The sequence below is a fragment of the Triticum dicoccoides genome, chromosome 6B (assembly GCF_002162155.2).
Source record: "Triticum dicoccoides isolate Atlit2015 ecotype Zavitan chromosome 6B, WEW_v2.0, whole genome shotgun sequence".
Lineage (NCBI taxonomy): Eukaryota > Viridiplantae > Streptophyta > Magnoliopsida > Poales > Poaceae > Triticum > Triticum dicoccoides.
The window spans coordinates 44,388,371-44,393,751 of NC_041391.1; positions in this window are offsets into that span (position 1 = coordinate 44,388,371).

Sequence of the window (5,381 nt, forward strand, 5' to 3'; positions counted from 1 at the left end):
GCTGCATGACGAGATGAATGACTCGTTTGAAAATGCTACCAGCGTCATCCGAGGAGTAGGGGAGGACAAGGCGAAGCGCCACACTGAGCACGACCTGTTGAGGGCGAATATCGCCAGAACAACGAAGCAGCACGAGGAGACCATTGCCTTGTTGAAGAGGACCGACGTCATCGACAAGAAACTTATGGACGATAATGACATGCTCCGCATCGAGCGCCAAAGGCTGGTGGAGGAATCAGTGGATGCTCTCAAGCAGCGTCTTGAGGATACGAAAGAGCTCACTGCCGCTCGTCGCAAGAACTAGTCTCTGCGTCCTGCAGCAACTCATCAAGAAAGTAGAGATCAGCGAGCCAGATCGTTGTCTACTTCTTCCTTCTTCTTTTGCCCTTGTGTATTTCTGCTGCATCTAGCTTTTTTAATTATCTTCCTAAATATGTAAGACAATTATTATCCACTGTTATCGTCCTTATATTCATCAATCTTGCTATATAGGTCCGTTGGATCATACGTCAAGATCCATGCAAAGCTTTCTTTTCAGATTTTCCTTTTTGTCTCTTAAATTTCAGTCGAGTGAGACATAGCCACGCCATTAAACAGGGGCTCGGGCGCCAACAATGGAGACATTGGGAGAGAGGTGGGCGGCGGATAGAGGTCAAAGGGCTCTCCTCCCGATGAGCACGCAGGGGTCTGATCGCATGCCTCCCGTACTCAAATAGCTACCCCGCACGACACCTCGTAGCCAATAAAAAAAGGGGCCGCGTGGCGGCACGTAAATGGTAAGTAGAACACCCACGGTTTCAATAATACTTGTGTCCCGATTTATAACGTGACATCACCTATTTCAGTATGACTTTGTTGATTGTTAATGTGTGCGCCTTCACAAATTGGGCAAAATATTTACCATGGCATGTTGGTGCCATGTCATGACACCATGCCAAGTTCCATGATTTTCAGGCGAGTTTTGTATTTACAAAAAATTTAAAACCAAGTTTCTCGATGTTTCCGGCCGAGCCAAGACGCCAAGATGTTTGAATTCCATTCCGATTTCTTGCATGGGTAGAAATTCGCCCAAGTACACATAAATGATTTTTCAACTAACTTTGGCGTACTGGAGCATGTGCTTGTAGTTCAAATTTGAATCATGTGCATTAAATGCCTGGAAATTCAATTAATGTATAAAAAGGCCAAACGAACTTAGAATAATTCCAAGCACGAAACTCCTATTGGCCTAAGCTGCATGTGTAAAAAATCAAGGTAGGAGAAGGTAGTGTATGTCGTTTCGCACACGGAGGTGACACGTTCCCTCTCGGAACCACAAGCCTTCTTGAGAGAAGCTCCAGTTTGCAAGAAGCTTATACCAAAGCTTGTCCCAATTCGGCCAAAAAATTTACTACAACATGTTGGTGCCATGTCATGACACCATGCCAATTCCATGATTGTCATGCGTGTTTTGGATTTACAAGATTAAAAAACCAAGTTTCTCAATATTTCTGGCCGAGCCACGACGCCCAGATGTTTGAATTTCATTCTCATTTCTTGCATGGGACCTAGAAATTCACCCAAGGACACACACGTGATTTTTCAACCAACTTTGGAGCACTAGAGCATGTGCTTGTAGTTCAAATTTGAATTATGCACATTAAATACCCAGAAAACTCAATTAATGTATACAAAGCCAAATGAATCCGGAATAATTCCAAATTTTAGCACGACACTCATATAGTTCTATGTTGCCTCTGTAAGAAAAATCAAGGGGGGAGGCAGCGTATATCGTTTCGCACATAAAGGTGACATGTTCCCTCTCGGTAACCATGAGTCTTCTTGAGAGAAGTTCCGGTTTGCAAGAAGCTTATACCAAAACTTGTCCCAATTCGGCCAATTTTTTACCACGACATGTTGGTGCCATGAAATGACACCATGCCAAGTTTTATGATTTTTAGGCGAGTTTGGGATTTACAGGAACTTAAAAACCAAGTTTCTCAATGTTTCCGGCCGAGCCACGACGCCCAGATGTTTGAATTTCATTCCTATTCTTGCATGGGACCTAAAAATTCACTAAAGGCACACATGTGATTTATCAACAAACTTTGGTGCACTGGAGCTTGTAGTTCAAATTTGAATTATGCACAATAAATGCTTAGAAAAACAAACCCGGAATAATTCCAATTTTAACATGACACTCATATAGTTGCATGTTCACTGTAGGTAAATGTTCGCTGCAGGGTCCGAGGGCCGGCCGGGTCGAATTCCCACATATACTGAGTCCGGTGTTGGCAGGGAGAATCGGGCGAAAGAGCATCACCTAGATCACGCTGGCAAGACTGATGTTCTTGTTTATCATACCCCTGATGCGATTTTGCAGTATTGTCACCTTGTCAGGCGATGCCCAATCCAGGCCCTTGTTGATCCATGAGGTAAGTCACATTGGAGGCCCAAACTTGAATTTGGGAGCGGCGGCCCATGTGGTGTCACGGGGTTCCGTGATATAGAACCACCCCTGCTGCCATCCCTTGACAGTCTCCACAAAGGTCCCCTTTGGCCAGGTGACGTTGGGGAGTTTGCTCACCATGGCGCCGTAGCACTCCGCGTGTTGACCTTCGACCACCTTCGGCTTCACAATAAAGACCTTGAGCCATAGGCCTAAATGGGGAGGGATGCGGAGGAATGCCTCGCACACGACGATAAACACCAAAATGGTGAGGAAGGAATTTGAAGCTAGATCGTGGAAATCTATCCCATAGTAAAACATGACACCACGGGCGGAAGGATGGAGGGGAAACCCTAGTCCGCAAAGGAAATGGGGAATGAACACTACCCTCTCATTAGGCTCCAGGGTGGGAATGTTCTGCTTCTTGGCAGGGAGCCGGTGGACTATATCCGCGGCTAAGTACCCAGCTCCCCAGAGCTCCTTGATGTTCTCCTCTGTAATAGAGGAAGCCATCCACTTGCCTTGCACTCCAGATCCGGACATGGCTAGGGTGTTTGGTGGCAATGGAAAAGGTTGGAACTTGGGCGCTGGAGCTCGAATGGTAGATGGGCCGAGGAGGAAGAAGGCGTGGGGTAAAAAGGCGGATCCTTATCTTCTTATAAAGGCAGTGGATATCAAGCGTCCCCTCATAAGGCTTAAATCTCGCCTATTCCCAAGGGGATGTGTGAACGGCACAATTGGATTACCCAAACTCCTATTGATGAGAATCCCGTGATAAGGGGACACGATCTCTGCTTTGACAAGACGTGCCTATCACTAGTAGAAAACCACCCATTAGTCCCGGTTCGTAAGGGCCTTTAGTCCCGGTTCATGAACCGGGACTAATGGGTCCTTACTAATACCTCCACCCATTAGTCCCGGTTCAAACCAGAACCAGGACCAATGTGCCTCCACGTGGCCCTGTGCGCCCACCCCAGTCAGGGGGCCTTTGGTCCCGGTTGGTGGCTCCAACCGGGACCAAAAGTCAATTTTTTTTAAAAAAGTGGCTGCTTTAGGGGTTATTTTTAGGTTGTTATTATAGCTAGCTAATAGAGAGAAGTGTCCTCTCTTATATCTTCGTCCTTGGTTTATCAACGCTGCTGCTATGTTCATTGCACCCCCGCAGATATAAAATGCTCATGCATGCTTGCATCATACATCATCATATATATATATATAATAACAAGTCCTACTAATCATGCATCATCATATACAACTTCTAACCGTTATTAATAATAAGTCATACGATCATCATCCTCATAGTCATCCAACCCAACCCCACATAATTGTTCTTAGCACATGATCATCAGTATCAGGTAGGACCTAAACACCCTTAAGGTAAAATAGCATAAAACAATATAGACCCTGACTCTCCATTATGAAGAATGGCGATCATCCTATCTCCAATGTTTGCCCTTCGCTGAATGTTGCTTCCAAGAAGCTCCTTACGACTGTCCATACATTTTTTCCATTCTTTGATTATCATGTCTCCACTTCTTTTAGAAACCCGGTATGGACAGTTGAGATTCGTAGGACGACCTGGGTGTATGTTCAAAACATGAAGGCTACCCCGTGTATACATCAGATGAGGCACACAATCATTTGGGATTATCTGTTGAAAAACATAGTAATAACTTCGTAGTTAGCAATGATATGATGTACTAGTTTTAGAAGTGTGCAAAAAGATGCACGAATGTTGTAATAGTAAAAAATCATACCAGGGTATCTCCATGGTAGTTACCGTAGTTCAACACGTGCACTAGTGGCACGTATTGACCATAATGTTGAGGAGTTCGATTGTAGACATTGTAATTCTCAAGATCAGTACAAAATCCGTCCAGATGATTTTTCTCCTGATAAGTTAGTTCGGAGCCTTCGGTGTAGTAGGTTCTGTCTACCATCTTCCGCACATTCTTTGAAGAATGAAAATAAGCTGTCAATGGAGAATAAGTTGTCAACTATTTTCAAATAAACAATATAAATTACTTAATAACTATGTTAAGCTCACGTGGGGGAAGAATTGGAGGTGTATCCACAAGGACAAAAATCGTAGGTCTCTCTTGCTCGATTGTAGGATCACTAAGATCCATGGTAACAAGCATACCCTCATCAAAACCATACATCTTGCAAAGTGCTTCCCAATTTTTGCAACTAAAATGGGTTACACTCTCAGCATTGTACAGCTTTACTTGAAAATCCACACCATGATGGGTACTTAGGATAATTTTTTTGGTTTCGAAACTTTCATGGTCTTCAAAACCCATCCTCTCCAAGACATAGCGTCTTGCAAAGCATGGGATAAGCTAGTCGGATTGGAAAAGATGAAAAATATTGTCATGATTAAAATAGTTGAAGTCATGAGTAATTACGAAAAAAACTATTATCGTCGGTTGTGTACCGTATGAACATCGAAGGTCTCCTCGAGCTTAATGCTGAAGCGCCGATCTTCGTCCAGCACAATGAACCTGTCGCAGATACCTCGGTCGTCGTGGCACCAGTCGCACTCCCCCTGGTCGGTTTTCGTCGTCCGATGAGTACGACATTTCCGGCCTATACGTTCATAATTCAAATATCAAACTAGATCATCATTATTAATCACGGATTGAGTATCGATGATCGATGTACGTAGCTCCTCTTTTCATTCCCGAATGCATTATTAATTATATCAAATTGTCTAGCACACGGGAATGAAGGAGAAATTATCCAATATGAGCATTCAATAAGCAAAACCAAATCATAAAATAAGCAAAACCAAATCATAAAATAAAGTATAGTATTCAAATTAGCATGCATTCAATAATTATAAGCAAAAGTACATCATCTCTTGGTGTCCGTACATCATCGAATATTATCACTAATACAACTAGAACCATAGCTCCCGATGGGTATCGACGCAGGCGGTGGACACCCAAAG